At 44.7% G+C, this 23,972-nt stretch overlaps 1 protein-coding gene and 1 long non-coding RNA gene across 6 annotated transcripts in view; both read left to right on the top strand.

Annotated features, from left to right (window-relative positions):
• Positions 1 to 1,188: 1,188 nt before the first annotated feature.
• Positions 1,189 to 11,552, top strand: LOC129020877 (uncharacterized). 3 transcript variants are annotated; one of them, XR_008495918.2, is made up of 6 exons: positions 1,642 to 2,693; positions 3,377 to 3,513; positions 3,623 to 3,694; positions 10,133 to 10,318; positions 11,029 to 11,216; positions 11,359 to 11,552. It is a non-coding gene; the product is annotated as an uncharacterized LOC129020877 (long non-coding RNA). The 3 variants fall into 3 exon arrangements; XR_010125009.1 differs by lacking the exons at positions 10,133 to 10,318; positions 11,029 to 11,216; positions 11,359 to 11,552 and adding an exon at positions 5,171 to 9,520 and having other exon boundaries at positions 1,189 to 2,693; XR_010125010.1 differs by lacking the exons at positions 10,133 to 10,318; positions 11,029 to 11,216; positions 11,359 to 11,552 and having other exon boundaries at positions 1,189 to 2,693; positions 3,623 to 4,555.
• A 7,649-nt stretch (positions 11,553 to 19,201) lies between these two features.
• Positions 19,202 to 23,972, top strand: part of ZNF331 (zinc finger protein 331) — a 56,823-nt gene continuing 52,052 nt past the window's right edge. The window contains exons 1-3 of one of the 3 annotated variants that reach the window (XM_054465763.2): positions 19,237 to 19,421; positions 20,042 to 20,270; positions 20,803 to 20,870. The gene's annotated coding sequence lies outside the window, so the exon portion shown is untranslated. Of the gene's footprint in view, positions 20,271 to 20,802; positions 20,871 to 23,972 lie in introns of all 3 variants that reach the window. The other 2 variants (XM_063658412.1, XM_054465766.2) reach the window with 2 other exon arrangements.

Raw genomic sequence — 23,972 nt, forward strand, 5'->3', positions numbered from 1 at the left:
AATACTGAGCTCTGGTACATCAGGGACTGAACACACACCAGGTATGTCTCAGTGGATTCTCTGAATCCCAGAGAAATCTTTCCACCCAAAGTAGGTTTCCTTATAATATTCAGACCTTTGATCTTTTAAGTTATATGCAGATAAATGGAATCAGGCAAAGTACCTAAGAAGGATTTCAAGAGATTAAAAAAAAAAAAAAAGTAAAAGGAAGAACATGAAGCCATTAGTTCACATTAGAAATTTTGGAACTCACCACTCTGTCTTCCAGAAAATAAACCTAAAGACAGATATACCATTTGACCCAGCAATCCCATTACTGGATATATACCTAAAGGAATATAAATTGTTCTATTATAAAGACACATGCACGTGTATGTTCGTTGCAGCACTATTCACAATAGCAAACATTAAGTCAACCAAAATGCCCATCACTGGTGGACTGGATAAAGAAAATGTGGTACCTATACACCATGGAATACTATGCAGCCAGAAAAAAGAACGAGATCATGTCCTTTGCAGGGACATGGATGGAGCTAGAGGCCATTTTCCTTAGCAAACTAACACAGGAACACAAACCCAAATACCACATGTTCTCATTTGTAAGTGGGAGGTAAATGATGAGAAGACAGATACATAGAGGGGAACAACACTAGGACCAATTGGAGGGTGCAGGGTGAAAGAAGGGACAGGATCAGGAAATATGACTAATGGGTACTAGAATTAATACATTGGTGACGAAATGATCCGTACAACAAACTCCCATGACACACGTTTACCTATGTAACAAACCTGCACATGTACCCCTGAACTTAAAAGTCTTTTAAAAAGGAAGGAAATCGCACTTGATCTCCAAATCTGCCATTTCAATTTATCAAATGCACAAGATCCCATGCCTTACAGATTTAATTTTCCATATATGTTCTATATTAACACCTTTGACAAATCTCACCTCAACACTTACTGTTTTAGTTAATTTATGTACTCATTAATTGATGAGTATATGAACTGAAAAGAATGATAATTTCTACCCGACTCTATTTTATGATCCTCTAGTATGTCACATTACCTACTTAGGACATGATATCAGATTGTCCATTAATTCCTGTGGTAGGTGCCATCGTACTTTCTTTCTTGGTGTAAAAAGAAGTGAGTCTCTGTGTGGCTGTCATGATATGGGGTCAATCTTTTAAATCTAATTTAGTCATGAGGCAGATTCCTATAATTTTATACTCCAATCAGTGTATCTACATTTTATCAAGGTCTTTAAAGATTTATTCATAATTGCTATCAGTCTATGGGCTAATATTTTATACATCAATGGAAACTGGTCAAAACCAAAATTATAAAATTAAATGTCACCTGCATAAAATATAGAGACAAGGTATAAAATAGAAATTAAATATGTATGTTCATTATTGGAAGAACTCTGCTAACTAGCTTTGACAGTAGAACGTGGTGGTTAATGCACTCAGAAATCAGTCCAGACAAGATCAGTCCCCGTTCTACCCCAAACACGATGTGAATTTATACAAATCATGTCATCTCTCTGTGCCTGAGTCCTCTTTGTCTTTATAATGGTGGTGTCTGGCTCATAGATTATGAAGAATGTGGAGGTGAATACATGTCTGTTCTTCACAGCAAAGAGCAATTCATTGCAAATACACTTAAAATGGGACACATCCATATATGGCAAACTCTTCATAATAGAAAGTAACTTTATTAAGTATTTCTATTGCATTTCAGCTGACTTTATTTTTTATTTTTATTTTTTATGTTTTGAGACAGGGTCTCACTTTGTCATCCAGGCTGGTGTGCAGTGGTGGGATCTGGGCTCACTGCAGCCTCAATCTCCTGGGCTCAAGGGATCCTCCCACCTCAGCCCCCACCAAGTACCAGCTACCTTTTATATGTCGCTCATGCATCACGTTCCCTGCAGGATCCTGTGTCTCTGAAGATAAGTAGCAGCCTGTGGGAACTGACAGAATGGCTGCGGGGATGTGGCCATGGGAATGATCTTCTTATCGCGGACTGTACTTGGAATCCTGGGGATTTCTCTCTTATTTACCATTATCTGTCCTTTTACATCACTGGGTGCGGGTTAAGGTCCACAGATTTGATGATCAGACACCTAATTGTAGCCAACACCTTATTCCTCCTCCCTAGAGGAGTCCCACAGACAATGGCAGCTTTTGGATTCGGGCATTTACGGAATGATTCTGGATGTAAATTTCTTTTTTGTGTCCACAGAGTTGTCAGGGGAGTGTCCATTGGCAGCACCTGCCTCCTGAGTGTCTTCCAGGCCATCACCATCAGCCCCAGGAGCTCGGGTGGGCCGAGCTTAAAGGGAAAGCCCCCAAGCATGCTGGCTCCTGTGTGTTCCTCAGCTGGCTCCTGCACATGCTGGTCAGTGTCATTGTTCTCATGCACGTGACTGGCAAGTAGACTAACAAAAATACCACAAAGACAAAAGATCTGGGATACTGTTCTGCTGCTCATCACAAGGACACCAGAGAGTCGCTGACGCGGCACTGCTGTCCTTCGCTGATGTGATCTGTCTGGGGCTCACGTTCTAGGGCAGCAGCTCCATCGTTTGCATCCTGCACAGGCACAAGCGGCGGGTCCAGCACATTCATAGGAACAGCGTCTCCCCCACATCCTCCCCTGAGTCCAGAGCTACCAAAACCATCCTCCTGGTGAGCACCTTTGTGTCCTTTTACACTCTCTCTTCACCTTTCAAGTTTGTTTGGTTCTTTTAAATAATCCCAGTCAGTTGGTGGTGAACATCTCTGCAATGATCAGTGCAGGTTTCCCAACTGTCAGCTCCTTTATTCTCATGAGTAGAGACTCCATTGTATCCAAGCTTTGCTTTGCTTGGATAAGTAACACAAAACCCCCTAATCTTATCAGAAATATGTGAATTGGACATGTCTGTACAATGTCTATGTTTGTTCTTTGATCTCTAGAGACCCATAAACACGGTTATGAAACGAGGTTTGTTAGTGCTGTGCTTGCCAGCAGGGGTCACTCTTTCCTTCTTTAACTCCTGATTCCTCCCTCCACCCACACCGCTCTGGAGCAGCTCTGTGGAAAAATTGGAATCAGCTTAGAGGTTTTTGGGAGGAAGACACTGAAACGTAAACGTTATAAGAAAGTGACGGTGTACAAACACACATACCTCATCCCTGTGTCCCTTGGAGTAGACGGGGAACGTGCACAGATGCGAAGTTCTTGCTGTCATTTTCGTGATGGATAGTTAAATATATATTTTCTCAGATCCAGAAATCTCATGCCCTCAGTCAACATCCATAAACTGACAATCTTACTTGTTGGCTTGCAAGTAAGGTTAAAATTTAAAACCTTTTGCAATTTCTGATAGGTTTGGTGATGCTGAGACAGATGTGACTTTGTGTAAGAGGAAGGTAGAAAGGTTCTTCACCGGTGTGGTTAGCGGACAGAAAACGGCTCTCTGGAACAAGCAGCAAATTCTCTCACCCAAACTGGAGTGAAATGAGAGTAAGATTCTTCCACTCTCTAACCCTGGAATGGGGCTGTTATGTGAGAGGGAGGATTGAAATGAACTGTCCCAACGTGATTTATTTGTTGCTCATTCTCCTCCTGGCAGGAGGAGGAAAGGACGAAGAGTCCCCAAAGCTGATGCTGAGAGCTGACAGCGGCCAACAGGCTGTCATAAACTGTAAGCAAACGAGGCTTGTTAGTGCTGTGCTTGCCAGCAGGGAGCAGTCTTTTTTTCTGTACCTCCTGATCCCTCCCTCCACCCACACCGCACTACAGCAGCTCTGTGGAAAGAGTGGAATCAGCTTAGAGGTTTTTGGGAGGAAGACATTGAAACTCCGTTTTTTTGTTTTTGTTTTTGTTTTTAGATGGAATCTCACTCTGTCCCCCAGGTTGGAGTGCCGTGGTGCCATCTTGGCCCACTGCAACCTCCCCGCCCGGAGCTCCAGCCTCGTGCCATGTTTCCCAAGCTGGTCTGGAACTCCTGGGCTCAAGTGATCTGCCTGCTTGTGCCTCCCAAAATGCTGGGATTACAGACGTGAGCCACTATACCTGGACTGAAACACTTTTAGTCCTGTTGCATGCAAGGATTTAAGTCACCAACGTACATGGATTCCAGGAAGAAGGGTCAGTAGGTGCAGGGGTGGGTAAAGGTGCTAAGGATGGTGGGGTGAAGTGTGGCTGCAAACAGGCAGAAAGAGACAAGCTTCTGACCCTGAATAGTCACCAAATGCTGGATGGTGCAATGCTAAGCATGCAGCACAGGCCGGGTGTGGTGGCTCATGCCTGTAATCGCAGCACTTTGGAAGGTCAAGGTGGGTGGATCATGAGGTCAAGAGATCAAGACCATCCTGGCCAACATGGTGAAACCCTGTCTCTACTAAAAATACAAAAATTAGCTGGGCGTGGTGGCGGGCACCTGTAGTCCCAGCTACTCGGGTGGCTGAGGCAGGAGAATCACTTAAACACGGGAGGCACAGGTTGCAGTAGCCAAGATCCTGCCTCTGCACTCTGGCCTGGTGACAGAGCAAGACTCCATCTCAAAAAAAAAAAAAAAAAAAGAAAAGAAAAAAAATGCAGTGCAGACCATGGTCTGAAAAGCTAAAAAAGAGTCACACCTCCCCCATTGTCCTGGCCCCTACCACACACACACACACACAGACACACACACACACACACACACACACACACTCTCTCTCTCTCTCTCTCTCACACACACTCCTATCCTAGCTTCCTCTGGTCTACTGGTCCCTCACAGTCCCTTACCCATGCCATTGTTTAGTGTATACTTATTAGTCTGTGTTTACATAGAGAAAAATACAAAACACAAAAACAAGAAACAATCTCAACAGAGAGGGTTTGGGCAGGGTTCCCAGTGAGGGTGGAAAGAGTGTCTTTTGTGCTAATTCAATGTCCTGTTCGTTTTCTGCATCAGAATAGACAGTAGGAGTTGATGTGTTGCATGTTTTTGGGCTTCGTGTCCCTATGTACCAGAGGAAATTATTGCAATCTGGGTGGGGTGCAGGTAGGGACACGTGAGACTAACTCACCTGCCATTTGCCACCAGTTGGGGGTGGTCATTAGGATTCCTATGAGTGCCTCTAGCCTCTGATGTCCCAAATCCTCACTATGCAGATGGTGTTCTGTGTCTCGGCAGGTGAGAGGAGTTGCTCTCAATCTTCCTGCATGAGGTGTGATCCCCGCTCCACCAGCAGAGGTAACTGACAGAACCCAAAGAAATGTAGCCTTCTGTTTTCCCGGGAAGGTTTGTTGAAATTATGTGAGCAGACCTACATTGCTCAATGATTCCAATGGTCGACAAAAGTCATAGCTGGCGATTTTGTCATCTGCACCCTCTGGAAAAGGGAGGCAGCCTCCACCTAGAGGTGCCCGTGGGGTCCTAGTTGCTCTGACATAATAATAGTCACACTGATTTTGAACATTATCTGTTACTTTGCTACTGAGCTCTTGTCATCACCAAATCCTGACCCACAGACAACTTGGGGCTCCCCAACTTGATATTCCAATTCTGAGACGGGTTAGTCCAAACTCTACAAAAGCCCCCGAAAGCCTTGCTTATTACACAGAAATGGTGTATTCCGGAAGGAAAATGGACTGGCCCAGGAACATCTCAGCTCTAAAGGAAAAATCAAGATCTATCATCGGTGAAAATTGTATGCCCTTCTCCACGGTCTGAAGCAAAGCTGTGGCATCATGGGGTCCCAAATTTAGCACGTAGCCCCTAAATGCCTGGCTCAGGTTCACTGATGGGTCAGGGAAGTAGATTCCTCATGGTGTCCACAGCAGAGGCTGTTCGGGCTCAGTGCCAGCCCAGCCACATGGAACCTGCAGCAGGGGCGTTTGCTCTGCTCAATGGTCAGACTTGGGGCCAGGCGTGGGGCTCCAGCCTGTAATTCCAGCCATTTGGGAGGCTGAGGTAGGCGGATCTGTTCAGGCCAGGAGTTCGAGACCAGCCTGGCCAACATAGGGAAACGCCATCTGTACTAAAAATACAAAAAATTAGCTGGACGTAGTGGCAGGCACCTGTGATCCCAGCTACTTCGGAGGCTGAGGTGGGAGAATTGCTTGAACATGGAGGCTACCAAAAAAAAATCATCAAAACTCAGGGTTTTGGCCACTGCCCACATTGTAGCTGTTTGTTCATCCCCATTCAAACTAGAGACTGTCTGATGAAGCACACCCTCTTTGAGGCTGCAAACTGGAAACAATCTCAGCTGCTGATCTAACAGTTGCATCCCTGATTTAGGAGTCCATAGTAAAGGTCTGTTTTCTGAAGCACCTGACCAAAATCAAGCTCTGGACAGAGCCTGAATCTGTCTCATGCAGAGCTTGTCACTGCAGGCCGGGCTTGTGGTTCTTGGTGAAAGTTGATCTGTTTATCTGGCGGTTGGCGAGGCCCCTGACCATTCCTGGAAGAATGAGTGCATTGGACTTTTGACCCACTTCGGAAAGTTTCAATCATGTCACACCACTCTCGCCACCTTCAGCGTCATGCCAGCAGACTCCAGCCACACCATGTGTCCCTTGAAACTCATTCATGTCACCTTTTAGACTTTTGGGGCCATTTTCACTCTGACATACTGAGTCTTTAATCACTAAATCTACTAAAAATGGGCCAACTGTCTGATTTTACTTCCTTGTTTCCCCTCTTGATCCATCAGTGTTGTTTAGGGAATTTGTTGATTGAATGTGGCTATCTCCAAAAGGAATGATCTCTTCTTGACAGCCTCCAGGATCAGGATGAAATCACTGGGGGCTATGAATCTATTTCCAAAATATGAGATTTCTCTCTCTGACCATTCTGGGCACAATATGTCATTCTTTCTCTGAACAGCAGCCCCAGGCCAGTCTACTTTGCCCACGATGAGTGGCAGCCCAGCTAAAAGCGAGTTTATGGGACTCGAAGTTAGTTACAATTAAGTTTCATACAAAAATCTTTATCCCTGTTTCGCCTTGCTCTTAGGGACAAAATGTCTTGGAGACAGTAGGGGATGATGAGAATAAAGGTGAAATTATAGGTACCGGAATGGGATTGACTGATTCTGTGGAGGGAGAGGGAGAGTGACAACCTGAAACCTGGAGAGCAATCAGCTTAGATCCTAGGAGCTCTGAGGAATGGAGGGACATTCATCACCTTTTGTCCCTCATAATCACCTCCGTGAGTCCCAGAGAAGAGTATCCCTGGAAATCATGTTGGGCCAGAACTGTGTTAGTTACAGTTAAGCCAGATGGCAGGGCAGGTGCTGGGGGTTCCTGTGTGTTTGGTCTCCAAGCCACCTGGAAAAATCCTTTGGGACTGTTCCCTCCCTCTGGGATGCAGGCTTGGGATTCTAGTGAGGAGTGTGCCCTTTCGGTGCCCACCTGCCATTCTTCCTCTGTGAGCCGTGTCTCCTCCTCCTGTTTTTCTTCCACGTAGAGATGAATGTATGTTTATTCCTATTTGGATAAAACAGAGAAACAAATCAAGTAATGGAACCCCAGACCGAGCCTCCAACATAGCCTGATTCTTTTCTGTTCCTCTTCCCACTGTACTAATTTCATTATGTCGGTGCAGAGATACCCTGAGATGGGGTCTCTCAGAACAGATTGCAACACCATATGTGTAGAGAAGGTGGTTGGAGATGGCAGGAGTCCAATCCTGCCAATCCTGAGAATCAAAGCTTGTGTCTGATACTACAAGTGTATACACAGGAAGTAGATGGATCCAGGAAAGATCCTAGAGCCCTGGAAGAGATTATTTAGAGCAGGCAGGATCCCTGCAGGAGAGCAGAGTAGCAGGACACAGGTTCAGCAGCCACTTCTGAGGTCAGATGCTCACAGCTAAGCCTCTGTGGTAGGTCTGATCTGCAGAGCAATGCAGAGCCTGGGAAAGCTCTGATCACATGTGGAAGATGAAACTCTGGGCTTCTATTAGTCTGTTTTCCCCCAGCTACGAAGAACTACCTGAGTGGGTAATTTATACAGAAAAGAGATTTAACTGACTCACAGTTCCACGTGGATGGGGAGGCCTCAGGAAACTTACAGTCATGGCAGAGGGGGAAGCAAGGTATATCTTACCATTGTGAAAAGCAGAGACAGAGAGAGTGAAGAAAAGCACAAACTTTTAAGCCATCAGATCTCGTGAGAACGAACTCACTATCAGCAGAACAGCAAGGGGGAAATCCGCCCCCATGATTCAATCACCTGCCACCGGGCCCCTCCCCTGACACATGGGGATTACAATTAGACATGAGATTTGGGTGGGGACACAGAGCAAACCATGTTAGAGCTCATGGACAAGTGTCCTATGTGATGGAACATCCTGCTTCTGTGGGCGTGACAGTCTTTGCTCTTTCTTGGCAGAGAAACACTTACAATAGTCATTTGAGGACCATGTATAGATAAGATTGCTTTCTTCTGAGTTTCTTGAAAAAGGATTCAGAGAAAACATTTTACCCACTTTCAATTCGAGTGATGGTGGGGAGTGACTTCAGTAAAAATGGCAGATTAGGGAACTCGGGGTAGGAGTGGGAGCTGTCCATCTCCAGAAATTTCAGAAGGCCCAGCACAACTTGCCAGAATTAACCTGATCGAAACTTGTACTTTTTTTTTTTGCCATGTAGCTTTATTTTAAATCAGACCTTTATCTTACAATGTGTTGTAAAGAATCGATTTTGTCACTTTGTAATGTGTCTTATGCACTGCAGTCTATTTCTGAGTTGTGAGCTCCACCCATCTATCAGTCTGCCCATCAACCAACATGTCTTACAAGACTAGCTACCCTCATTTCGTTCTTTTTCAGAGTTTTCTTGATTATTCTTATTTGTGTTTTCACCTATGAGATTCTTGCAATAACATCCATAACTCCCAACTGAATGTATCTATATTTGGACCAAATTAAATTTATAAATTAGCTTATGAACAATTGATTTTTATAATATTGATTTTTTTACCCAAGTCCATGCTGTAACTTATGTGTACATTCATATATTTCAGAAATTTTCTACTTAATTCTTATATACATTTCACATATTTGTTAAAATTATTCCTAAGTATATTTTATGTTATTGTTATTTTGTAATTGTATCCCCACCTCAAATCTAACTTGTAAATTATTATTTCATATATACGTAAATACCTGCTGTGTGTAATTTAAGGCCATGTCATGGTTCAAACTGATTTGTAAAATCAACCACTCAATTTTCCCCATTCACTGGAATGACTACTATTCCATATCCACAACAAGAGCTGTTGAGTTGAGGGAAATCAGGGTGGAGATGAAGCAGAAGTGAAGAGAAAACCTTATCTAACCCATGCATGCAGCAAAACAACCTCCCTATGGATCAATATGTAATTATCTAAAGTATAAAATACTTAGAAAATATTAATATTTATCTCATACTGTACAATATGGAAATTATAAGGAAAAGACAAAAGAATACCGAATTACTTATATATTCCCTACATAAAAATATATACATTTATATGGTAAAAGATTGCATTATCGCAGTGTAAAATGAAAATAGGAAAACATATAAAACATAACAATATGTAAAACAAGTGACAATATGTATGTTAGATTTAATATCCTATAGTAAAATAGACTAAATTAAAACTATAAAATAGAAGAAAATTTAAAGCCAAGTAAATCATTTGAGCCAGCCAAAAACTAAATAAATATAATCAATAAGCATTTAATACATCTTGACTCAGTTTAGATATAAAAGAAATAAAAATCAAACAATGACATGGTGGTTTTGCCATGATGTCATCAAGCGTAAAACGATAACCTTTTCTCAATAGAGATGCATCTCAGGTTTGTGGGTCTGAGTCCCGCATGGACTGCAGGTGAGAGAGTGAAGAGACACAGCCTTTTCTGAATCAAAGTAGAAGGATATAAATATATATATTTATTTTTGCTATACTTTATAATACACATATGGATGATTACATCCTAATATTTGCTGTGACTCTACAGAAAAGCATGACTCTCAGGAGACATCCAAAAGACAGCAAATATCTCACATGAAACTGAATAGTGAACTTCATCCTCAATGAACCACAGAGTTCACCATTCTGAGTATATTGTTCAAGTTATTTTCCTATTTTCCTTCCGCAGGTTCTAGCATGTATTAACACCGTGTGTCTAAAGTCTTCCCTGCTGGTCATCTGGAGAAATCTGAGAAGGGGCAGGTCTTTGTTCTGACTCTCAGAGCAGCATCCTCTGCTGGACAGGGCCGGGCACCTCATCTCATGCCCAATCTGATCCACCAACAGGGTCTGTTATCTCCCGTCCGGGGAAGAGGTGGGCCTCTCTCCCTCCTGGGAGGAGCGCTGAGCTTCTCCTTCATCCAGGGATGGGCCCCAGGGACCCGCCAGTGGGGCTGGGAGAAGCCACCCTCAGCAGGGAAGACACAGGTGCCTGGGTGGCCGAGGCCTGGAAGGTCTGCACCATGGTGCACGGAGGCCCCGGAGCTGGGCGAGGCCAGAAAGCTGCTCTGGGGTCAGCGGGGAATGTGCCTGCTGAATCTGCAAGCTCCTGGGCTACCTCTTCACAAATGCCTCAGACCTAGAGTGCAGGGAGATCCCCTGGCTTTTCTGAAGTGGTGGCCGGTGGTCTCCTGGGGAGCAGGACCCGGGCTGCTTACTGCCCTTACCCGGTGAGGGCCCGCGGGGAGCTCTTAAGTTGGGCATCATGAGTCTGCGTGATGTGGCTGCTGTGCCCACATCAGAGGGTTTTTGTTTCTTTTCCAAAGTCAAGCTGCACTAATCTAGACCAGGGATCCCCACCCCTGGGCTGCGGACCGGTCCCCGTGGGTGGCCTGTTAGGAACTGGACCGCACAGCAGGAGGTGAGCAGTGGGTGAGTGAGCTTGACCACCTGAGCTCTGCCTCCTGTGAGATCAGCAGCGCCATTGCATCTCAGAAGAGTGCGAATCCTACTGTGAACTGTGCATACGAGGGATCTGGGTTGCATGCTCTTTATGAGAATCTAACTAATGCCTGATGATCTCAGGTGGAACAGTTTAATCCTGAAACCATCCCCCCGTCTGTGGAAAAACTGCCTTCCACCAAACCAGTCCCTGGTGCCAAAACCCTGGGAACCACTAATCTAGACAGTTCTCTGCTAAGGAAGCACGTGGTTGAGAAACATCAGAATCGTTCCCAGGGACCATGCTCCGGAGTCTCAGCAGGCTCCTGCAGGTGAGCCCCACTGGCCTCTCCTCTTCCAGACTCCCTCAGCTTTGGTCATGAAAAGCTGCGTCCTCTTCTGTCCCCAGTTCCTCTCCGGGTGTCAGGATCTCTAAAACCCTCTCAGCCGCTGAGAAATCTATCTGTCTCACAGTGTGTTTATCCGTGCATCATGAAGGACCCTCATATGGCTGACGTGACTTGGCTAATGCGAGTAACACTGCAGCAAGTGTGGGAGTGCAGATAGCTCTTGGAAATACCCATTTCCTTCAGATGCATACTCAGAGGTAGGATTGCTGGATTGTTTGGTCATTTTGATTTTTAAAATTAAAAAGAATTTTAATTCTCATATTGTTTTGAGTAAAATTAAATTATAACTTGTAAGGCAACTCCATGATTTTTTTTTATAATTTTTTAAGAAATAATTGCTCTGCCAATTGTCCCAACAACAATGTACAGGGGTATTTTTTTTTCCTCCACATCCTCACCACTTGTTACCTTTTGTCTTTTTAATAATAGCAATCCTAAGACATGGAAGTGATACCTCACTGTGATTTTGATTCACATTTTCCTGATGATTAGTCTATTCGGGCCCTTTTTTTTTTTTTTTTTTTGGAGATGTACTCTCACTCTGTCACCCAGGCTGGAGTGCAATGGCACAATCTCGGCTCACTGCAACATCCGCCTTCCGGGTAGGCGTGATTAGCCACCACACCTGGCTAATTTTTGTATTTTAGTAGAGATGAGGTTTCACTATGTTGGCCAGGCTGGTCTCAAACTCCTGACCTCAGGTGATCCACTTTGCTTGACCTTCCAAAGTGCTGGGATTACAGGCATGAGCCACCACACCCAGCCCCTTTGCTCATCTTTAATAGGGTTATTACTATTACCATATTTGCTTTTGAGTTGTGGGTGTTCCTTATATATTTTGGATATAAACTCCTTATCACGCATAGGGTATATGTGGTTTAACATATTTTCTCCCATTATCATGCCCCAATATCACTAAGTTATATTTCACAGCTCCCACTTGAACACCTGAAAAAATTCCTAACATATTTCCATGTGTCTGTATCCAGGTTATTGTGGTTTTTGCCTGAAAACACATTTTTATATGCTGATATTCCCCAATAACTAATATATTTTTTCTCTATCTGTTTTTTTTGAGACGGAGTCCTGCTCTGTTGCCCAGGCTGGAGTGCAGTGGCACGATCTCAGCTCACTATAACCTCTGCCTCTCAGGTTCACGTGATTCTCATGCCTCAGCCTCCCGAGTTGCTGGGATTACGGACACATGCCACCACACCCGGCAACTTTTTTTGTATTTTTAGTAGAGACAGGGTTTCACCATATCGGTCAGGCTGGTCTCAAACTCCTGACCTCAGGTGATCCACCCGCCTTGGCCTCCCAAAGTACTGGGATTATAGGCATGAGCCACCGCGCCTAGCCCTAACTAATATATTTTAAATAACTTTTTGCTCTTGGCATATGGACTAAAACCACATCACCAGGCCTTCAATGACGTCCAATGTCCGCTATGTTATTTCCACTCCAGCTCCGCCCCAGGCATAGTTGCTTTTCTTTTTATTGAAGCCTTCTCTTCTTTTTTTTTTTTTTTTTTTGAGACGGAGTTTCACACTGTCGCCCAGGCTGGAGTGCAGTGGCGCGATCTCGGCTCACTGCAAGCTCCGCCTCCCAGGTTCACGCCATCCTCCTGCCTCAGCCTCCTGAGTAACTGGGACTACAGGCACCCGCCACCACGCCCAGCTAATTTTTTTGTATTTTTAGTAGAGACGGGGTTTCAGCGTATTAACCAGGATGGTCTCGATCTCCTGACCTCCTGATCCGCCCGCCTCGGCCTCCCAAAGTGCTGGATTACAGGCGGAAGCCACCGTGCCCCGCCAAAGCTTTGCCCTTGCCAAGTTAATTAAAGAGAATGTTTTATTCATCAAATTAGAAATTACATCCTCAGAGAAGCTTTCCAGTATCTGTAGTTCTTACAAGCCACATTTATTATAAGTTTATAGACTCCAAACTTCTCCACTGAACAGTTAATTAAAAGGACCCAGGCTTATTGTAAAATAATTCATTTAGTGCCTGCCACTCTGACTACATTAGAAATCTAGTTCTCCTGCTCAGCGTTCTGTTATGTGACTGTTCAATGCATTACTTAAAACTGCAAGATTGAATAGAGAGATCAGCTTCTGACATTGATGAATGCAAACCACAAGAAACCAAGTCTCTTCTGCAAAATGATGAAAACACTAGCAAAGCCACTAAAATCAATCATTTCAGACTTCTGAATTTACCAAAGCCAGCAGAACAAAGTGAAAATTATCTATCCCACAGAAAGTACCAAACTTCAGTAAGACAGCAGCATTTGTGTCATTTTAACGTGGGGGCATTTCTGTCACCCTCCATCCTTCCTTCAGTGTGGAGCATTGACTTTTTTTGTTTGTTTGTTTGTTTTTGAGACGGAGTTTTGTTCTTGTTGCCCAGGCTGGAGTGCAATGGCGCGATCTCGGCTCATTGCAACCTCCGCCTCCTGGGTTCAAGCAATTCTCCTGCCTCAGCCTCCTCAGTAGCTGGGATTACAGGCATGCGCCCCCACGCCTGGCTAATTTTGTATTTTTAGTAGAGGCGGGGTTTCTCTATGTTGGTCAGGCTGGTCTCAAACTCCCGACCTCAGGTGATCCGCCTTCCTGGGCCTCCCAAAGTGCTGTGATTACAGGCATGAGCCACTGCACCTGGCTGCACTGACGTCTTTCGAAGCTCCTTTTAAACCCCTTCTATCTCCATCTTCGTGCTCACCACAGGATTATTCGCCATGGCCAAGACACGGAAACAACCTACATTTCCTTCAAAGGACAAATGGGTAAAGAAAATGTGATATATACACATTAAAATATTATTCGGCCATGAAAACATGGAAATTCTGCCATTTATGACAACAAGAAAAAAGCTGGTAGATGTTATGCCAAGAGAAACAAGGAAGACACAGAAAGAGAAATATTGCATGATATTCATTTCTTCATTTCTGGGGAGGCCTCAGAAACCAGGTCCTTACTAAGATGTGGCAGGCTAGTTTTGTATTTTAGACTGCTCATTAAAATATATATTTATTGGGCCGGGCATGGTGGCTCACACCCATAACCCCAGCACTTTGGGAGGCCGAGGTGGGCGGATCACCTGAGGTCAGGAGTTCGAGACCAGCCTGGCTAACATGGTGAAACCCTGTCTCTACTAAAAATATAAAAATTAGCTGGGCATGGTGGCGCGTGCCTTTAATACCAGCTACTCAGGAGGCTGAGGCAGGAGAATCATTTGAACCCAGCAGGCAGAGGTTGCAGTGAGCCGAGATGGGCCACTGCACTCTGGCCTGCACAACAGAGAGAGACTCCGTCTCAAAAAAAAAAGTATTAATTGCCTATGGTTTTAAAAAACGCAAGTAGTTTCTGAAGGATAAACTGAAGACTCTTAAACAGAGTACTTCTGTTTTCTGAGTCAACCTTTCTTGTTCAGAGAATGAAAAGATCAAGATGCCTCACCTAATATCCAGGAGGGTCCCTGACTTCCTGATTCTAGGCCCTAAACCTATGTCCAAGAGGAAAGTTCCATCTGTAGTCCAGAGCTTTTTAAATATAGTTATCCAGGCCCCTAAACAGCACAAGAAAATGGAAGCTAACTCCTTACAACTTGTGAAAGAGACAAAGTAGCTGCTGCTTTTTTGTTGCTTATTTTGGATTAATTAAAGTGACATCTTTTTTATTCTTTCTTATTTAAAAATTAAAAAACAGGTTGTGTTGACTTACACACTTCTCCATAAAAATACAATATACTGATTCAATATGAAATGTCTACTTTAGTGCCAGATAAATTGAGAATCTGTATACCAAATTTTAACAAATTTGATGTTCTCAAAAGAAACAGCATTATTCACTTTGTTTCAGATGAGACTGGGCTTATGTTCACAAGTACACACTCACAGAGATATAATTCCGCAGGCACATGTGGTAGAGTAGGCTAAGATCATCACGGACAGTAATGACTTGCAGTGCCATTTGACAAATCCCCCAACAGAGCCCTGTAAAACCACTAGAAAACGCGCACAACAGCACAACCATCAAAATGAAAACACCTGTTGTATAGAGTTGTATAGTAGTTGTATAGTTAGTAGTTGTATGGAGCACCCTTGACATAAGTAACTCCATCTTAGAAAAAGACTCCATCTTAGAAAAAGACTCCATCTTATATTTCATGGGGCACTTTGCCAACAGGCACAAGATGTTTTGCTTAGTAAATAAATAATAAGGACTGCATCCAAGCAGATAAGAACATAAACAAGCACATTCTTCCACTATCAGTCCTCCCCACAGGACTCTAGCCATAAAAGAAGCGTGCTTCAGCAGCTCAAAATGGCCATCTTAACTGCCAGCTGTCCTGCTGTCATTTGTGATAAGCACTTGACATCTGCTGCCAAAGTTTCTACCCACATCAAAGATTCTTCTTTGCAAGATCAACAGACAACTCAGCCCAGACCAGGAGACTGTTTATGTCTTCATTACTCTCCCCACGCAGGTTCAAATCTGCTGAGATTTGGTTTATCTCTGATTTATTAGGGAGAATTGGCTCACACAATCACAAGGCAAAGTCCCATGATAACCCATCTGCAAGCTGAGGAAGAAAGAAGCCAGTAGTGGCTCAGTCCGAGTCCAGAAGCCTCAGAAGCAAGGAAGCCAACAGTGCAGCCTTCAGCCTATGGCCAAAGGCCCGAGAGCCCCCAGCAAACCACCAGTGGTCCAGAGATAACCAGGTCCACACACGTTTGTATCTTTCCACAGTGTCAGGCTTTGATTGATGCTATTTCAATCACAAAAGCCATGAGCCGCCTGGAGTTCCCAAAGAGGCATGTGATGGTTAATATTAAGTGTCAACTTGATTGGATTGAAGGAAGCCTAGGCAGCTGGTAAAGGATTGTTTCTGGGTGTGTCTGTGAGGGTGTTGCCAGAGGAGACTGACGTTCGAGTCAGTGGATGCAGAGAGAGGAAGACCCACCCTCGATGCTGGTGGACACCATGCAATTGGCTGCCAGCTCGGGTAGAACATGGAAGGCAGAAGAAGGTGGGATACCTTTGCTTGCTGAGTCTTCTGGCTTTCATCTTTCTCTCGTGCTGGATGCTTCCTTCCGCTTCTCCTGCCCTTGGACATCAGATTCCAGGTTCTTTGGTCTTTGGACTCTTAGACTTACACTGGTGGTTTGCCGGGGGCCCTGTGGCCTCTGGCCACAGGCTGACCTCTGCACAGTTGGCTTCCTTACTTCTGAGGCCTTTGGACTTGGACTGAGCCACTACTGGCTTCTTTTTTCCTCAGCTTGCAGATGGTCTATCATGGGACTTGGCCTTGTGATCGTGTAAGCCAATTCTCCCTAATAAACTTCCTTTCCTATAGACATATGTCCTATTAGTTCTGTCTCTCTGGAGAACCCTGACTAATACAAGGCAATTCTCTTTGGTACTGCCCCTTCACTTGGTAGTCAGAGCCATAGGCACGCAGGCTCAAGCCACTTCACAAGTCAGTCAATATTGCAAACCATACATAGTAGCGTACTTAATCAATATATATAAATGTTATAAACATTTCACCATAAACAAAGTAATGTTTAACATCAAGAGAAAAGAGGAGAAAGGGTTAACAAGTCAGTCTAGGGAGAGAAACAAAGCCTTTGGTCAGGGCTGGGCAGGCCCATTGGTCTTGCAAGGAGAAGTCTTTGAGGCTTCAGCAGCAGATGCCAAGTGCTCATCACAAATGACAGCAGGACAGTTGTCAGTTAAGATGGTTATTTCAAGCCACTGAAGCCTTGCTCCTTTTCTGGCCACAGAGTCCTCTGGGGAGGACAGATGGTGGAAGAATGTGCTTGTTTATATCCTTATCTGGTTGGATGCAGTCTTTATTATTTATTTATTAAGCAAAACATCTTGTCCATGTTGGCAAAGTGCCCTGTGGAATGCAAGATGGAGTCTTTTTCTAAGATGGAGTTACTTATGTCAAGGGTACTCTATACAGTAGTCTTACCCACACGTTCATAGAAACATACAATCTCATCCATGTCATAATCAAGGCCAAAAACCTCACAGGTGCACTCCCTTACCTCAGCTCCAGGAGGCTCCCTGATGAGTCCACACAATCACAAATCCAGTCACACCCACCAATGATTCTCTCCCAACAACAACATATATTTTTGAGGACAAAGCATCTCACACCCCAGTGTTAGTCTAAATCGCACCATTTTGTAAGCCCCCTGCTCTTTTGCAGACCTTGGTCAAAGTGAAACATTTCACAGGGGTTCAGGCAGTGAGAAATCTCCTGCCCAACCACCTGACCACAAGGCGAACAAAGACCCAATTAAAGAAACATTCTCATCATGTCCTACCGGGCAAAGGCCCAACTAAAAAACCATCTCTATCATATCTTGCTGGGCAAAGGCCCAACTAAAAAAACCATCCCTATCATATCTTTCTGGGCAAAGGTCCAAGGAACATCCTGATGAGATCCCACCGGAAAAAGGGCCAAACCGCCTGATCATAAGAACATCTTGTCAATATCCTGCCGGGCAGCAAGCCATACAGCCCAGGCCTCTCCCGCCCATACCAAGATAACACTCACAGAGACATTTGAAGAGCCAGGCAGTGCTGTCAAGCCTGGGACAGCATCAGAGAACAAAACGCAAAGTCCTGCCCTTACAGAAAGAGCCTTGGCACAGACCCAGTCAGGACCGGGTCACTCCCGTGGAACCTACTCAAGGTCCCTACACACGTGCCTGGAGCTCCCCAATCTACTGGGGGGTGGGGGAAAGGGCAGTGCTGAAACGTCCCCAAAATCTCACATGTAAACACCCTACCTAACACTTTCTAGAGGCATTTCCAGCTCGGGGCTGTATTTCCAAAAACTTTCTGGAGGCACAGCTCTTTTCGAAGGAGGGCCATGTTGCATGCTGAGAAATTTTTCAACTTTTCCCAAATCACAGCTTTTAAGCTTTCTGGGCTTATTATTATTATTATTTCACTCTTATCGCCCAGGCTGGAGTGCAGTGGTGTGATCTCGGCTCACTGCAACCTCTGCCTCCTGGGTTCAAGCGATTCTCTTCCCTCAGCCTCCCAAGTAGCTGGGATTACAGGCACACCCCACTACGCCTGGCTAATTTTTGCATTTTTGGTGGCGACGGGGTTTCACCATGTTGGGCAGGAGGGTCTCGAACTCCTGATCTCAGGTGATATACCCGCCTCGGCCTCCCAAAGTGCTGAGATTACAGGCGTGATTTCTGGTCGTTACACACTACATTTCCTTCCCAGAAGGACACGGGGACACGCCTTCCCTATGGACGGATCCCAAATGCAAGTTGTAAGCAATTGGAACTGTGGGCTCCTAAAGCCTGAACCACTTTTCCCAGGAATTTTTTGCGGTGCGCCTTAGGAGCAAGCACAGTTTCAGGGCAGGAGAAGGCCGACAGGGCTTCCAGCATTTGAAGATTCTCCCAATCTGAAATACGCTTCCCCAGAAGTCTATGGGGGTGCAGCTGCTCTAACAGTGGGAGGAGACACCTACGAAGAGCATTCTGAGAGCCGCGCTTCCAGCGCTGAGTATTCCAGCGTAGTGAGCATTTCCCAGAGGTCTCTGTGGCATGGCTCCATTAGGGCCGTGTGCAGTTGCATGCTGGGAAACACTGATGGGCGCCCTTCCAGATACGTCAATTCCCGGGTTATGAGCTACATTTCCCAGAAGCCCTCAAGGCACGACCCCCTTAGGGCCGCGTAGAGTTGCATGCTGGGAAATCCTGACAGCCGCTTCCAACTCTGTGGATTCCCGGGCTACGGACTACATTTCCCAGAGACCTCTGGGTCACGGCTCCATTAGCGCCGTGTAGAGTTGCATGCTGGGAAACACTGACGGGCGCCCTTACAGCTACGCCGGAGCTTCTCTGGTTACGGACTACATTTCCCAGAGGGCCTTGGGGCACAGTCCAATGAGGAGCGAGCCAGGTGGCCGGCTGAGGGGCGTGCTTCATGCTCGCGGGATTTTTAAAAATGGTTTCGCCTGGATCTCATCCCAACTGCGCCTGAGACCTTGTTTCACCTCCTGATGTGCTGGGTGTGGTTAGGCCTCGAGCCGGGAGCTATTTGCCCAGGAGGAAGCCAGGGCAGGGTTCCGCGGGGAATGGCGGTGAGGGAGCCACTCGAGACGGGGAGGCCGTAAAATGAAGAAGCTTCGGCCTGAGGCTTTGGGAGCGGCGAGCAGGGAAGTGGGAGTGTGTGTGAGTGTGTGTGTGTGTGTGTGTGTGTGTGTGTGTGAATAAGCCAGAGGCTGTCTGGTGGGGCCCTGCCGTGGCCCAGTGACTGAGATAATTGTCTTCGTCTGTGGGGTAATGCGAACAAGCCCCGTTCCCCTAGCTGTGATGCATGCGGGGTTGACGCGGCCGGGCTCTGTCCCCATAAACTGTGACACAGGTGTGTGTAGATGTCTATGAGGGCCATAGCGCCGGGCTGTAAGGGCACCTGTAGGGGTGACGCAGCCGGGCTGTGTCTCTGCACCTCCGCTCTGTGCGAGGTCAATGCTGGTGGGGTCTGCAGAGGTAGCACGGCCAGGACGGGTTTCCGTGTCTCTGAAATGTGCCTTTGCATTTCTGTCAGGTTGACAGGGACAGGCAGTGTCTCTCTGGTGTGAGCGTCTGTGGGTGTGAAAGGGCCAGCGAGTGTGCGGCTGTGACTGGTCGGGATCGGGCCTGGATGCATGGCCTTTTGAGTGAGCACAGGTGTGTGCGACCATCTCACCTGTCTTTGTAGTGTCTCCGTTGCTTCCTGTACCTTCGCCTTCCAGCCATGTGGTACCTGCTAGGGAGCAGTGGTCCCAAAATGACGTGAAAGGCTCGACGCTGTTGTGAAAATGACCAAGAAGAAGGCTTCACAAGTCACGAGATGGCAGTTTTGGAGCCAGAAGTGGTCTCCATGCACACTACCTGGACGACAAGAGGGAGTAACCTCAAGAATAGAATTCCTTTTGGGGAAGAAAGAGGTACCTGACATGGGAGGCGGGGAGGCGCTGAGAGGGGCAGCTCCATGTTTCAGAACCCCAGTTCCTAGAGTTTTCCAGCATTTCTCTGAAAAACTCACATGCCTGTGCCCTCTTATTTCTGATTGATTTTAACTGTGGTCTGGGGACAAGTGTGTCCTATTTTCTTTCTTTCTTTTTTTTTTTTTTGAGACAGAGTCTTGCTCTGTCGCCCAGGGCTGGAGTGCAGTGGCGCGATCTCGGTTCCCGGGTTCAAGCGATTCTCCTGCCTCAGCCTCCCGAGTAGCTGGGACCACAGGCGCATGCCACCATGCCCAGCTAATTTTTGTATTTTTAGTAGAGACGGGATTTCACCATGTTGGCAAGGATGGTCTCGATCTCTTGACTTCATGATCCGCCCCCCTCGGCCTCCCAAAGTTCTGGGATTACAGGTGTGAGCCACCGCGCCTGGACATGTGCGCTATTTTCTAACGTAGCTTGTGATCCAGAAAGGTCCTGGTGCCTCATTCTTATCTTCCTTTTCCCCTCCTGCCAGCTGGCCTTCAGGAAAAGCATCCCGGAGGAGGAAGAAGAAGTGTTATATGTCCTAAAGTAAGGTTTCAGGTGAGTTAGCTTTTTGTTCATTCAATGATTTGTGTTTATACAACTTAAGACTATTTACTTTCCTTGGGCCCATGTCTTCCCAAATAGCCATTTATCCCACTAATTCCTCCCCAAGGGATGTGACAGGGCCGTGCAGGTCATTCCTCCGTGTATTCTCCATTGACCTACCCTCTTCTAAAATGTCTAAAAATTGTCTAAGAATCTGATGGGACAGAAGAGATTAATTCTAACACTTTATAGTACAGTGTGGTTTAGTAAGAAAGGGATTTATTTTTGGGTGGAAGGAAACACCAGATATCTTTGGTCTTTTGTTTATTTTTTATTATTGTAGTTATTTTTTAACATGGTTAATTTTTTTTAATTTTTATATAATTGGCAAATGACAAATTGTATTTATTGTGTATACATTTTTATATATGTATACATTATGAGATGATTAAATCAGGCTGATGAACATATCCATCACCTCACTAATTATTATTTTTGTCATGAGGACATTTAAACTGTACACTCTTAGCAATTTTCAAATATACTATATATTTTTATTTTTATTTTTTTTTTCTTTTGCCCTTGTCCCCCAGGCTGGAGTGCGATGGCATGATCTCAGCTCACTGGAACCTCTGCGTCTCGGGTTCCAGCGATTCTCCTGCCTCAGCCTCCCAAGTAGCTGGAATTATAGGCACCCACCACCATGCCTGGCTAATTTTTGTATTTTTAGTAGAGACGGGGTTTCATCATGTTGGCCAGGCTGGTCTCAAACTCCTGACTTCAAGTTATCTGCCCGCCTCAGCCTCCCAAAGTCCTGGGATTACAGGTGTGAGCCACCATGCCCTGCCTTTGTCCCAATTTTTAATCACATTTTTTTTCACCCTCTTAAGTTGTGTGAGTTTCTTATATATTGTGAATATTAACTGCTTATCAGATGTATGGTTTGCAAATATTTCCTTCTACTCCATAGGTTCTCTCTTCATTCTATTGATTGCTGTGCTGTGCAGAAGTTTTTTAATGATGCAATTCATTTGTCTGTTAGCCACCATGCCCAGCCTTGATTTCTTTTTCAAATAGTTGTTAGTCTATAGGGATACTATTTTTTTTTTTATACTTTAAGTTCTAGGGTACATGTGCACAACGTGCAGGTTTAATACATAGGTATACATGTGCCATGTTGTTTTGCTGCACCCATCAACTCGTCATTTACATTAGGTATTTCTCCTAATGCTATCCCTCCCCCAGCCCCCCCACTCCGACAGGCCCTGGTGTGTGATATTCCCCACCCTGTGTCCAAGTGATCTCATTGTTCAGTTCCCACCTATGAGTGAGAACATGCGGTGTTTGGTTTTCTGTCCTTGTGATAGTTTGCTCAGAATGATGGTTTCCAGCTTCATCCATGTTCCTGCAAAGGGCATGAACTCATCCTTTTTTATGGCTGCATAGTAATCCATGGTGTATATGTGCCACATTTTCTTAATCCAGTCTGTCATTGATGGACATTTGGGTTGGTTCCAAGTCTTTGCTATTGTGAATAGTGCCACAGTAAACATATGTGTGAATGTGTCTTTATAGTAGCATGATTTATAATCTTTTGAGTATATACCCAGTAATGAGATTGCTGGGTCAAATTGTATTTCTAGTTCTAGATCCTTGAGGAATCGCCACACTGTCTTCCACAATGGTTGAACTAATTTACACTCCCACCAACAGTGTAAAAGTGTTCCTATTTCTCCACATCCTCTCCAGCATCTGTTATTTCCTGACTTTTTAATGATTGCCATTCTAACTGGTGTGAGATGGTATCTCACTGTGGTTTTGATTTGCATTTCTCTGATGACCGGTGATGATAAGCATTTTTTCACGTGTCTGTTGGCTGCATAGACGTCTTCTTTTGAGAAGTGTCTGTTCATATCCTTGGCCCACTTTTTGATGGGGTTGTTTGTTTTTTTCTTGTAAATTTGTTGGCGTTCTTTGTAGATTCTGGATATTAGCCGTTTGTCAGATGGGTAGATTGCAAAAATTTTCTCCCATTCTGTAGGTTGCCCGTTCCCTCTGATGGTAGTTTCTTTTGCTGTTCAGAAGCTCTTTAGTTTAATTAGATCCCATTTGTCTATTTTGGCTTTTGTTGCCATTGCTTTTGGTGTTTTAGTCCTGAAGTCCTTGCCCATGCCCTTGCCCATACCTTGTCCTGAATGATATTGCCTAAGTTTTCTTCTATGGTTTTTATGGTTTTAGGTCTAACATTTAAGTCTTTAATCCATCTTGAATTAATTTTTGTATAAGATGTAAGGAAGGGATCCAGTTTCAGCTTTCTACATATGGCTAGCCAGTTTTCCCAGCACCATTTATTAAATAGGGAATCCTTTCCTCATTGCTTGTTTTTGTCAGGTTTGTCAAAGATCAGATGGTTGTAGATGTGTGGTGTTATTTCTGAGGCCTCTGTTCTGTTCCATTGGTCTATATCTCTGTTTTGGTACCAGTATCATGCTGTTTTGGTTACTGTAGCCTTGTAGTATAGTTTGAAGTCAGGTAGTGTGATGCCTCCAGCTTTGTTCTTTTTGCTTAGAATTGTCTTAGTAATGTGGGCTCTTTTTTGGTTCCATATGAACTTTAAAGTAGTTTTTTCCAATTCTGTGAAGAAAGTCATCGGTAGCTTGATGGAGATGGCATTGAATCTATAAATTACCTTGGGCAGTATGGCCATTTTCATGATATTGGTTCTTCCTATCCATGAGCATGGAATGTTCTTCCATTTGTTTCCTCTTTTATTTCGTTGAGCAGTGGTTTGTAGTTCTCCTTGAAGAGGTCCTTCACATCCCTTGTAAGTTGCATTCCTAGGTGTTTTATTCTCTTTGTAGCAATTGTGAATGGGAGTTCACTCATGATTTGGCTCTCTGTTTGTCTGTGATTGGTATAGGAATGCTTGTGATTTTTGCACATTGATTTTGTAAGGGATACTATTGATTTTTTAATGTTGATGTTGCATAATGCAACTTTACTGAATTCATTTATTATTTCTAATCATTTTTGATGGAGCTTTTAGGGTTTTCTATATGTATAAGATCATGTCATCTACAAACAGGAACAGTTTAACTTCTTCACTTCCTATTT

This window comes from Pongo pygmaeus, chromosome 20, assembly GCF_028885625.2.
Source record: "Pongo pygmaeus isolate AG05252 chromosome 20, NHGRI_mPonPyg2-v2.0_pri, whole genome shotgun sequence".
In the NCBI taxonomy this organism is placed as follows: domain Eukaryota; kingdom Metazoa; phylum Chordata; class Mammalia; order Primates; family Hominidae; genus Pongo; species Pongo pygmaeus.